Source organism: Artemia sp. Qi Xiang Cuo, chromosome 6 (assembly GCF_049724085.1).
Source record: "Artemia sp. Qi Xiang Cuo chromosome 6, ASM4972408v1, whole genome shotgun sequence".
NCBI classification, from domain to species: Eukaryota; Metazoa; Arthropoda; class Branchiopoda; order Anostraca; family Artemiidae; genus Artemia; species Artemia sp. Qi Xiang Cuo.
In genome coordinates, this window is record NC_142799.1 from 20417372 (window position 1) to 20431371 (window position 14000).

At 36.5% G+C, this 14000-nt stretch overlaps 1 pseudogene; it reads right to left on the reverse strand.

Moving 5' to 3' along the window:
* Positions 1-10814: 10814 nt before the first annotated feature.
* On the reverse strand, positions 10815-12708 carry LOC148950965 (large subunit ribosomal RNA; annotated as a pseudogene).
* Between the last annotated feature and the right edge of the window lie 1292 nt (positions 12709-14000).

Below are 14000 nucleotides of genomic sequence, written 5' to 3' on the forward strand. Positions count from 1 at the left end.
TCCCAATGAAACCAACGTCTCCCTGGACTTTTAAAACACGATGCCTTACCACATCGTTTCCCGACACAACACTTCTACCAACAACGATGCCTACCTCATCGTTTCCCATAACAACATCTCTACTGTCTACCAAACTCACATTCATTCCAGATGCATGAGCCATGGACGACTCAGCCACACCTCGCAGGCCAGAACCTTTGCAGTGCGGGAAGTGCCCAACCACCGCCGACAACTTGCCGAAGTTTTGTGAACACTTCGGTCACCGCCAAGTCACACTTCCCACTTGGTGTTTCTGAGTCATATGCTCTGCTAGGAGCTTGTATGCCCGGGACTTGTGTCCCCAAATGGTGCATACCTTACTCATGTAGTCCAGGACTCCGGATCCGGGTTCATTGCTACCTCCGGATGTTGAAAGACAGGAGCCTGGATTCTGTCGATTTGACCGGCCATTACTCTCCCCTTCGCAGCTCTCACCCCGTCTGTCCGCCTCCGAGGCTACGTGGACAGTCTTTTGCTCTTTATTTGTGCTCATACATTTCAGACAGGTGATATATAACGGGTGCACCTCCCTTACCTGGTACACCCGGGTGGTTTACTACGATTGAGGTACCACCGGACCCTAGCCGCCATCGTACCAACAGAACGCCTTTAGCAGTTGTTGCCTTTGACTGACAATACTTAGCCCTCCCTCGGCCCTGTGATTTATGCAGATCCCTCCTACATATATCGGTGAGAGTTAGGGACTCCCGCAAAGACCATCGTGAAGGTCGGAACTGCGTATTGTAACAATATCCGGGCTTCTGGAGAGACCACTTACCCCCCTGATGTGAAGGGGGCCGAGCATCATTGGCGGTACCAAATTCCGTCCAAGTACCCGGGGTCACCCCCAAAGCACGAAACGAGAAAATGGCTGTACCTGCTCCATCCATACAGATAGGCCCTATCCAAGGATAGGCCCCACCCATACACGTAGTTTATCACAGATGATGCTCTACTCCGGGACAGCCTCTCTTTTGTCATAACGATTGTGTTCACTCACCTCCTGCCAAGGTCCCGCAGTCAACCCTCACTCAACACTGTGCGATGGCCTGCAGCGAAGCCACTTGATGGACCCGCGTGGTTCCCACCGGAACCGTAGGTCATGGTCAATACAGGTCTCCTGTTAGCAATTTACACTTGTCAGTCCCGTGACAGCCAAACTGGCCCAAGTGTAATCTCCCTTCCACACTGTGATCAGATGAAGACTACGTTTTCCCAGCATCACAGACAAGAAGTATTATCATACAGATGTCCATCTGTCCTATCTCGCAATGTTAAAAAAGAGGGTCGGGTATTTGGACACCTTTTGGCTATATGTTATGACGTTTAATACATGCGAGAAGGCAGAGTTGCCATGTTAGTTTTATTTAAGTATTTTAATGGGTAAAAATTATAGCCAATTTTGGAAACTACAATTTGTCATATACGGTACACGTAAAATAAAAATAAGGCTTAAATATTAAAATTTTACGGTAAAATACTGCAAGCATACAAGAATTTAATAGTTTTATTTGTTTAATTTATTTACATCCCATGGCTCGTAAATGTATATACATGTTTTTAATTTCTTTAAAATTTTGATAAAATGGCGGCATGTTGTTTGCCAGTTTAGCTGGTATGATGGCATTTAAACTTATTTTTTGATTTTATTCGTCTGTTGACCCCAAAATACGAATTCGGCCCAGCCAAGAATTGTTATTGCTATTTTTTTTTAATCAATCTTTATATATCTCTTATCGTTAAGTTTTACAAATATTCATTAGCCCTGGAAAAAAAAACTATTGAAGTGATCACAAGGAAGCCTAGTACCTAAATTTGAGATAGCCATAAAATTTTAGTAGGGTTCTATAAATTTTTTAAACCTAAATCCTGACAGGCAGATGAAATACATTCTGTTCGATTTGTTGGCATATTAAATTAAAAAAAACAAAACAAGTCCTTTCAACTGAAAATAAAGAACAAAATCAAAAGATAAAAACAAAAATTATTACGTATATGAAAGTTCTTATGAACAGCTGTCTTCTGTAAGTATTGGTTTGCGGTTCTCACGAGGTTTATTTTTTATTTATGAAACTGCATTTTTTCTCTTCAATGTAGTGAGTAAAGTATTGAGTCACAAACAAAATCTGTATAGATTTTCACGTGGTAGGACTGTGAGATATTGACTTTTTTTTGTGAATATTGGTCTTTAATTAAAAATGAATTTCTCTCTCTCTTTGGCCCTTCCTTAACACCTGGCTCTTTACGCTAATTTTTCTTAGTACTTAAAAATAGCTTCTAATTGATCTAATTAAACGACCTTCAGTAGTTGTTCTTAAATAATTGGGACAAAAAACTTTAGCGTAAAGAGCAAGGTGTTGAGAAGGGGCAACCTCCTTCATATACGTAATAATTTTTGTTCGTTTCAAGTTTTGATGTTGCTCATTACTTTCAGTTGAAAAAACCTGTTTTTTCTTAAATTTAATTTCTGATGTTTTTTTGAATAATGCCAGGAAACCTGGCTCCACCTCCATAAACATTTATGTATATATATATATATATATATATATATATATATATATATATATATATATATATATATATATATATATATATATATATATATATATATATATATATATATATGATTCAAATTAAATGTATAACCAGTAATATACGGATCATTATAGTTTCGTGCTTGCCTTGAACCCACAAATCACTTAATTAGGCACTGGGACATAATCAGGCGATTCTGGTTTTACTACGAATCCGTTTGAAATTCATAGCGAATGACTTAAATACTACATTTAAGAACAACTCAACTCAACACCAAGCCACCTGAGGCAAACACAGCCGCCAAGTCAAGTGCCATGGCAATATAGTTCCAACCTCAGCAATTTCAGTTAATTTTCCGAAAAATTTGATGAGTAAAGTAATTAGCTTTTATTAGGAGACTTCATCTTCATATTTTTTCTACAACAGCAATGAAGGAGACAAGTTTTGAAACTAAGAATATAATGATTTAAAAATTCAGAGTGAACCTTTCCTGGTTTCAGACAAATCCATAAAAATAACTTTTACATCTTGTTAAAAAAAAAAGCTTGAAGCGTAACTGAACTTCTAACAACCCTGTTTCATACTCCCCTCATGGCCAAACTAAAACAGATTACAGGAAATAACTGATCATCCAAAAAAAATAATTTGTCTGAAAAAAGAGAGGAAAACCTATATGGACAGTCAATTAGTATAAGAAAAAGGCAATTAAAAAATAATAAAACTTCACATTTCTTTATCATTTACTAATGTAACTAAAACAGTAATATGTGCATCAAACATATCCGCTAATTTTTTTTTGCGTATCAGAACCATCTCAAAGTCCTTGATAATAAAATAAAGGGATTTATTTTAATAGAATGTGTTTTCAAGGGTCTGTTCATTGAATTATTTTCGTCTTTCGGAATTGAAACAGTTAACTACTTCTAACAGATTTAATGGAGAATATATATCCAAGGAATTCCTAACGAAGTAGAAAAAAAACTGTTCATATGTTTTATAATCTTTAAAATACGTTAACTTACTTTCTTGAAATTGGATTTACAGGCTTTAATGTAAATAATTATGACTCTAATATTTCATTTTTTTACTCTAGAAGCCAGAAGTGATAGTAATAACCAAGGAAACTTTTAGTGACTAATATTATGAAAAAAACAGCTTTTAGCAAAATAATCACTCGTCTCAAGAAAATTGTTGGCTAGAAATAAATGACATCCAGGATGCTTTTTCTCATAAGAACATACAAAGCGACAACAAAACTTTTAAGTGTACAGTCTATTCTTATCCAAAGATAATTTTGCACATTCGAAAATTTGAGTTCTCCCCTTTATTTGTATACATTCCATTTTTTTTTTGTAGTTTCAGAGTGCTAATATACATCTTACAAGGAAAAGCACCCGAAAATAATTTTTAAACGGAAAAAGGCAGACAAGTACTTCTGACCAGCTTTTTTCAGAGCCTTTACCTTAATCTTAAAATTTGAATTTATTATTTGTGTAAATAATAAGTTTGCAGTGTAAATAATATTATTTGTGTAAATAATAAATTTATCTAAATAATAAGTTTGCTAATATATCTTCCAAAGAAAAAAACTTGCACAGAACAAAACCAAAACAATCAATCACCTATAAATAAACATCAGCGAAAAGAATAATCTAGTATACAAAATAATTCTGAAAATCCTCGGTTGGGAAAAAATAATGAACAAAGGACAAGATAGTAAGAAAATGAGCCAAAAACAAAGGCTTTTCTACAACAAGAAGCAGCCAAAAATTTAGACACTTTTGAATAAATAAGCATTGACAATATTTAAATTATGAATAACTCCACTTTGTTGCCAGAGAAATTGCAGGGATAAAGATTATATTTTTTCATTAGAACATTGAAAGCAGCAACACGACTTTTGAGTATGAGTCTTTTCTTACATAAGGCCGATATTGACATTTCAAAATTTGAGCTCTTTGCTTTACCTGCATAATTATTTTTTTTGTGCTTATACATCCAACAATGAAAAACAGTCAAAACAACTTTTGAAGTGGGAAAAAATATAAAAACATATTGGTCATCTCTTACAAGCAAGCTAGAATTTAGCCGAGAATATAATTTTCAACACGACTTGGTAACAAGAAAAATTCAGCAAAGGGCAAAAGACCAAAAAAAGGACAAGAAACAGTGTTTTTTGTAACAACAAAAAACAGTAAAAAATAGACTTAGGATAACCAACCATTAATAACATTTAAACTCCAAATATCCCCATGTTATTGCTAGAAAATTTAGTTCTTGAGATGGTAAAAAATGTAAAAAAAATATTGCTCATCTCTAATTAGCAAGATAGAGTTTAGTCAATAATATAATTTTCAAAACGATGTAGTAAGAAGAAAAATTCAGCAAAGGGCAGAACACCAAGAAAAAAGAAAAGAACCAGAGATTTTGTCACAACAAAAAGCAACAAAAAATGGACTGTCAATAACATTTATGCTCCAAATATCCCCACTTCACTGCTAGAAATATTGAAAAAAACTGGCTTATGCATGTTGCAATATTGATTTTTTTTATTAAACTTTTGTCTGTTCACACTTCTTTCTTGTTGTTTTTGCTCCATTAGAGATCTATTTGTGAACTTCACTAGGTATTGAAGTCTCATAACAACATAAGTCCTACAGAATCGTTGTCGATCCTCTTCAGAACAAAATAGGGTAGAACTATCACAGTGGCTCACTATCTTTTCTCTTATATTTTTTTGATACCCAAAGGCTTTCATGCTGTTCAGAAAATGATCTTCACAGGATTTCATATAATTAAAACAAGCCTCAGTTGGAACAGTCAAACCATGGAAAGGACCAGCTGATGGATTGTCATATGCTCTATAATATATAAAAAGATCATCTGGCCCTACAAAGTTGTCATGGCTCTTAAAATTGAATTTACACTGATCACACTTATGTCTCTCCAAAAATGTTTTAACAGACCAGCCACATACATATTTAAGACCAAACTTTTCTGCTCGTTTGTCAAAATCACTTGATATTGTAAAAACCCAAGGTTTAACTGTGGCATTACACTCATTTTGCTGAATTAATGATGAAAATTGTTCAATGAACTCGTCGTTTTGAAACACAGGGTTACCATAAGAGACTTCACTAACTGATTCATTTTCTTTGTTTCTACTTTTCAGTCCTTTTAAGGCATTCATAGTATTTAAAATTACTGCATCATCAAATTCACAGTTGGCGCCTGATTTTGATGGGATTGTTATAAAGCAGCAGAATGCCTGCTTATAGTTGTTTTCAAACTCACATGCGCTAGGATTGTCATTTAGACCACCTTTTCTTCTCATAAGTCCAAAGAAGTTTTCCAAGCAATCTTGATTTAATCTTCTGGTGGCGAGCTTTTGAATTCCCAGACCCCTCATTTCAGTAAACAGTCCCTTCAGTGATGATATATTCAGCAATCACCCTTTTTACAATTTCACGCTGTTTGTAATGTCTTGTTTTCTTGTACACTTATAGATCTTCAAAGTTGACAGTTCTTTTGAAACATCGTCTAAAAAACCTCTGACCTTTTCATTCCTCTTGAAAGATGCAAAGGTTGCCTAAAACGTTTTTTATCTAACAGAGAAGACGAATTGAATAAATCAAACAGTTTGTCTATGTTCTTTATGAATTTTATTGTTCCCAGACATTCCTTACCCAGAATATTAGTGGCATATAAACAATGCATAGCACTAGCAACAGAGTGACTTAGAACCTGGGCAGCAAGACTGACATTCATTTTTTTTTATATTATTCAACAACAAATGTCCTCTATGGAGTCTAGGCATCATACGGATATTATTTTTGGAGGCATAATTGTAAGCCTGACACACATAGACATAGACATAGGTTTATTAAGATCGAACAGCGTAGCCATGGCTAATTTGTGTTGTCTTTACAACAATATGGGAAAAAATAAATACAAATAACACTATAATAACACTATAAGAACACTAACATGTGAATACAAATAACACTAAGTCTTGTTGTATGCTTCTACAAAAAAGGGGACAAACGTGTTTTTGTAGCGGTTGTATAGATCTTTGAAACTGTGATTGTTTTGTATTTGTGGCAACATCCACAAACTCAATCCTTGCGTCTGATGTATCTTCACTATAGTCTTTTGATTTCAGACTATTATAATGGTCATGTTCAAAATTGGAGGTAGTATTACAACTTTCACTGGTTGATGGCAAACTTGCATCATAATTACCCAATATTTGTTGGCTACACTTTGTTAATGGGGGCACAGTTTATCTTTTCGGTTTGCTACTCCATGGTTTGGTTTTTTTCTTTCTTGAGATTGGACCACTTTCCACTGGGTGAAGAAACAGAGTATCTCTTATCATTCCTTTGAGAATCAAGCATATTAGAAGAGCTAGTGTGCTTTGATACAACTTGATCTTGCTTATATGTTCTGGCTGAACTTTCTAAAACTGGTTTCAGGCAGTCAATGCACATCCTACATTTTTTTATGTACCGTGTCTTTGGTGACATGGCTAGTATTTCTTGATTTTGCGACAAATTTGCCCAGATATTAGACCTGAAAGGTAAAATTCCAATTTAGTAATATTTAACAACTAAATAATATATAAAATGAAATTTATCTAATCATATACAGCACAATAGCACTGTCTAAGTAAAGAGCAAGTGCAATCTGAGTTAGTGTTGTAAAATCACTGTAAAATAAAAAATTGGTATAACATGGTTACATTGGTAAAATAAGATACTCACTAGGAAATACAAGGTAAAATTGGTGTTTTAAAGTTACCCTGTACCTACAAGAACAGTGGAGCATATATTTTTAAGCATCACTTACAGCTTTTAATGGATTTTCTTTAATGATTTAAATTTTCCTGGGCTTGCCCCTTCATATACAGTTTGATAAATATAATTAACTATCTAATTTATTGCTTTGGTAATCTTGAGCCTAGGATAATACCTCAGCAATTGGACAGTCTGATTTTGAACATCCATTTTGAAAAAAAAAATTACCATTGTTTAGGAGTAAAATCATGTTAGTCATTTTTCACTACATTTAACCCGAAGACACATAACCCTATCAGCCTTGCAAATCTAAATGTCCACATTCCTTATATCATATACATGTTATTTTTCATTAAATTATAAAAGTACTGAATACAATTAAAAAAGAGGTTCATTACACTTTTATGACTTTGATTAACTAAGCACTGGATCATAAGATCAAAACATTCAGTCACTTTTCCTGACACACCAAATCAAATTTAAGGGATAGCAAATTGTCTTAAGAAGGCATGGATGAAATCAGACCTACTCATCTTAGTTTCTGCTTATTTTGAGTTTAATATGATTATTTATTTTAATTTCTATTTTGTTTTGGGTTTCATATATTTATTGATGGTGATTTGTGGTAGTTTTGAGCTTGAAAAATTATTTGACTTCATTTCTGCTCATTATTGGGTGAATGTAGCTCTTTACTTTTCTTTGAAAAACCTATTTTGTGAAAGTTTTTTATATTTAAATTAATCAACCAGTTTTTGGTAATGAACTGTAAGTAAGGAGCAACCTGGCTCAACAGTAACTGAAACTCTAAAAAACAGAATTTTGATACCAATAGATACTTCAAAAGAATCATATTTTAATGCTGATTTCAAACATATAAGTTTCATCAAGTTTAGTCCTACCCATCAAAACTTACGCACTGAAGAACTTTGCCTGATTTAAGCCTAAGACACATAACCCTAGCAGCCTTGCACATCTAAATAGCCACATTCCTTGTATCATATACATGTTATTTTTCATTTAATTATAAAAGTACTGAATACAATTAAAAAAGAGGTTCGTAACACTTTTATGACTTTGATTAACTAAGCACTGGATCATAAGAGCAAAACATTCAGTCACTTTTCCTGACACACCAAATCAAATTTAAGGGATAGCAAATTGTCTAAAGAAGGCATGGATGAAATCAGCCCTACTCATCTTAGTTTCTGCTTATTTTGAGTTTAATATGATTATTTATTTAAATTTCTATTTTGTTTTGGGTTTCATATATTTATTGATGGTGATTTGTTGTAGTTTTGAGCTTGAAAAATTATTTGACTTCATTTCTGCTCATTATTGGGTGAATGTAGCTCTTTACTTTTCTTTGAAATCCCTATTTTGCGAAAGTTTTTTTTAAATTTAAATTAATCAAACAGTTTTTGGTAATGAACTGTAAGTAAGGAGCAACCTGGCTCAATAGTAACTGAAACTCTAAAAAACAGAATTTTGATACCAATAGATACTTCAAAAGAATCATATTTTAATGCTGATTTCAAACATATAAGTTTCATCAAGTTTAGTCCTACCCATCAAAACTTATGCACTGAAGAAATTTGCCTGATTTTGAAGAAAGGGGGAAATGCCTCCTAAAAGTTATAGAACATTGATGAAAATAAAAAACATCAGATTCAGCATATCAGAGAACACTACTGAAGAGGTTTCAAGCTCATATCTGCAAAAATGTGGAATTTTGTATTTTTGCCAGATGAAAGATCATGGATGTGTGTTTTTTTCCCAGGGGTGATTGTATTGACCCAGTGGTCCTAGAATATCATGGGAGGGCTCATTCAAACAGAAATTAAAAGTTCTAGTACTCTTTTAATCTGGCCCCCAAAAAATGGAGGGCAACTAGGCCCCCTCCCACACTAACTTTTTCTGCAAAGTCACCAAATAAAAATTTTGAGATAGCCATTTTGTTCAGCATAGTCGAAAATATAATAACTATGTCTTTTAGGATGACTTAACCCCCCAAAGTACCCGGGGGGAGGGCTGAAAGTTATGAACTTTACCGTTATGAAGTTTTGGGAGAAATAATCATTATTTTCTTGCTTTTTCTCTTTTGTTTTTTTCTACTGTGAATATTGTAGGCTACAGTAACCTAGTTTTTCTGTTACAAAAGGTAGTAGTAGACATAGGCTATACTTTTTTTTTTCTAGGCTAGGCCTACTGCATAGCCCCATTTTGCTGAATGGGCTAAATATAGCTTATAGGCCAATATGTAAGTTTGCTAGTTTTGCGGGACTGCCCTTATTCTTTGCTTTGTCTGAATCAACAGTTGGCTCATAATAGGCTAACCATATAGGCTAATAGGCTGGCAATAAAGCAAAAAAAAAAAAAATGATGAGTAGCCTAGGACTAGACTAAGTTAAACCCTTAGTTATAGAAAGGGAATGAGAAAGATGTAATTATAGCAACCTATAGGAAAGTACAGACCTACTAGCTAATAGTATGAAACAATTGAAGACAAAATTAAATAGTGTTCTTCTTATTTGGCTATATGCTAGTGTTAACTTAACAAGAGACAATACAAAAGCTTATACAAATAATATACGAATAACAAAATACAAAAACCATACAAATAGTAAATCACATTTAAAATAATTTATTTGAACTTCTTCAGTAATAATAAATATTTGAATAATCCTGATTTGACTAGACAACCTTTGTTAACGTTTTTAGGAAGAAATTGAGGACAGACGAGCATAAGCACTAAAATTGTTGGTACCATAAAATTATGCCAGTTGGACGTCTGTATTACATACCTCTTGTCTGTGCCCAGCATTCAGCTCGATTGCACGCCCAATTCTGACAGTGAGCGGGTCGCAAGCGGTCACTCAATTAAGAGCAACCACCAGTGTCGCCATAGTAATCAGGTACGAGATCTCAATGTTATCCTGCCTAACGGACCATCATTGCGCTCAATCCTACGGGACTGAGAACTTAAGCCCGTAACAGAAGGAGTATCCATTCTCTCCAAAGAGGATCCATGAACAAAGAGGAAGAGAGTCATAGTTACTCCCGCCGTTTACCCGCGCTACGTTGAATTTCGTCACTTTGACATTCATAGCACTGGGCAGAAATCACATTGCGTCAACACGCGATGGCGCCTTCGCACGGCTTTGTTTTAATTAGACAGTCGGATTCCCCTGGATCGTACCAGTTCTGAGTTGGTCGTTCATTGGGCGCCGAGGCTCCGCACCAAGCCGAAGCAAGGCACTAAGAGCACTGCTTGGGCCGTCCACGAACAGCTTGAGAAGGGATCGAGCACCCTTGCGAGAACCCAAGACTAACTCGGTAGCCAGTCGCATCGTGCTCCACGCACGACACCCTCACCCTTCAGAGCCAATCCGTATCCCGACGGTCCGGATCCTATTTTCTGATGTCCCTTACATACATTCATCTATCGCCTAGAGGCTGTCCACCGTGGGAACTTGATGCGGTTATCGTCACGGTCTGGTGGGAGGAGTAGACGTGGCCCTCACCATGGTTTTCAAGGACCGACAAGAATGCACGGACGTCGCTCAAGTGAAGATTAACCCTATCTCTCCGCGGAGTAATTCCAGGGTTTGTATCTCCCTTACACAGAAAAGAAAACTCTTCCCGGCACTCCCGCCAGCTTCCCATGGCCAATTCTCGTTGCCGAGACGGATACCAGGATCCGAACGTTACCCCAACCAGGTTCCTGAATAAAAACGGGATTCCCTTTCGCCCTTGCCACGAGCCTCACGCTTTGCGATCAACACTTCGTGTCTCTCTCGTTCAACGCTCGTCTTGTGCTACCATTTCAGGTTGGGCTTAGGACCGACTGACCCATGTCCAACCACTGTTCACATGGAACCCTTCCCCACGTCAGGCCTCAAGGATCTCTCTCGAGTATTTGCTACTACCACCAAGATCTGCGCCACTGGCCACTCCAAGCAGGCTCACGCCCAAACCCTTCAACGCAACCAGTGCGACCGCCTACTCACCGGCGCGTCAGCGACGATCACCAAGGATCGACGAGCTCTGTGACCGGCGCTCCGTTACCAGCACAATGCTAAAGCGCCTCCCATTTTAAGGGCTATTTGCTTCGGCAGGTGAGTTGTTACACACTCCTAAGCGGTTTCCGACCTCCATGGCCACCGTCCTGCCGTCTGGAGCAACCAACTCCTTTCCGTGGGATCGGGAATATGCATTGGTTTGGGCGCTTTAACCGGACATTTGGTTCATCCCACAGCGCCAGTTCTGCTTACCAAAAGTGGCCCACTGGGCACTCGGATCCGAAATCCTTGCCGCCAATAAATCCACGGTCGGCAAAGCATCACAAAACGTGAACTTGGGCGACTAGGTAGATGACGGTACGTACAACAAGCAGATCCTAAGGAAAGTTTCCGTAGGATAAAAAATAAGACTTTTAGATATCACCATCTATAAATTTGTACCCGTCTGTAATACCAATATCATCGCGTTTTATAGGAGTAGTTCGCACCGCGCAAACGCTCCGCCGATCAATTTGCATGTCAGACTCACTTCGGGCCTCCATCAGGGTTTCCCCTGACTTCGACCTGGCCAGGCAGAGGTCACCATCTTTTGGGTCCCATCATGTGTGCTCTAGGTGCGTCGCATCCGCCCAGTGATCCAGGCTAACCTGTGTGTCGCCCTAGACCTAGTATACTTATAGAAATTCCTAATAGCTCTATCTTAATTAAATGAACGTCAGAACTCTTAAGTCAACTATAAATCATACTCTATAAAACTTTCTAATACGGGTAACGGTTTGAAATTAGTGGTAGACGGACCTCTACTCCTCCCAGCTCACAACGGAGACCCACACAGAGGCTCCCAGCAACAGAAGCCGTGCCGAATCTTTGCCGGGAATCCAGCGTCTTGAAACCGAAGCAACAAGAGCACTGGGTCCTTTGACACCGTTCCAGCCGCGTGCGGATTACGAATCCACCCGGGAATACACGCCGTGAGCAACGTAGATGACCAACATGACCAGAGAACAGCCGTGGCTGCCCTCAGCGATCACATCAGCACTCGCTACCCGCAACGATGATCCCAAAGATGGCTCGAACTTCGAAAGTCCTTCCATTTTAAACCCCTGGAGGATTTCACGCAATGTTTAACTCTCTCTTCAGAGTTCTTTTCAACTTTCCCTCGCGGTAACTTTAAGAAAACAAAAATTAATTAAGATTAAACTGACAATGGACATTTTTTTCTGTAAATTCATTTGAATTTTTTTATAGTAAAGTACAATTTATATTCTGGTTTTAGAAAGCATAGGGTTTAGAACCCTACTAATATTAATTTCAGCTCGTTTTGAGTTTGACTTATTTTAGTTTTTGTTTGTTTTGGATTTCATTTATTTATTGATAATTATTTGTGGTAGCTGTATACCTGATAGATTATTTGAATCTATTTTTTTCATTTTTGGTTTAATGAAGTTCTTTACTTATGTTGTGCAAACATTTTTTTTTATTAATGTATTTGAATTGGACAACTTGTTCTAACTGTTTGTCTCTGCAAGGAATTGTCAAGGGTGAGTCTGTTTTGGTAATGTATTTTGTTTTTCTATTATTTACTTTTAGGCTGAGCTGGCAGCCTCTTTTGCTCACTTAGTCTAAGAGTTTTTTAAGTCATTGCTTGCAAAATTCTAATACAGCAATCTTGTCAGTGAAATCTATATCATTCAGGTGTACTTCAGATTTCAGCTGGATGCTGTCTGTGTTGGTACCAAGGGCGCTGACAGAAAATTTTCTAGGGGAGGGGGGGGGGGGCAAATGCCAAATATCAGTGGTGGTTGGGTAACCGGGAATATATTTCAGGAATTTTGTTGTTGTTGTAGGAATAAGTTTATTTTTAGATGTTTTAGGAAAAAAGAGCAATTAAATTGCATGCAAAATGAAACAAAATACAGTAAATTTTAAACCACAAGAATTCCTGGCAAAGGGATCAATTTGTTTAATCAATATTATATTCAATTATTGTGCATTTTATCTTAAAAGAAAATCAAACTCAAACCAAAATTACAGAAAGATTGCTTTTGTAGATTATAACAGATGTAGACATGTCTTTATGCAATTTTCTACAACTTAGAATAGTTTACAGAAGGAGTAGAAATGCTCAAAAATCATCCTGCCTGCATAGATACCACATTTGGGTTTATAATGGCTATGTAAAATGTACCTCTTTTATAACAGGACAATTCTCCCCCTCAAACTTAAATCCCTTATATATTCAGACATTAAAAAAAAAATTAAAGAATAGCAAAAGAAAAACAAAATTTAAACTTACTATCCAGTTATCAAAATGACCCTCTTTCTTTTTATTGCCCTATTCAACTAAATAAAGGTCAATATATACGAAATCATATTATTGAATTAGGACTAAAGTGAATACACCATTCGATGCCTTTTTTTATGCTGATTACGAATATAATAAGCATTTCTATCAGAAATGAATTTCAGCCCCTCCCCTGTATATGCGAATTCAGGGTTAGGGTAGGGTGGGTTGGGTTAGGTATAGCCTATATAGGGGGGGGGGGTGGGGCTAAAATTCATTTCCGATAGAAATGCTTATTATATTCGTAATAAGCATAAAAAAAGGCAA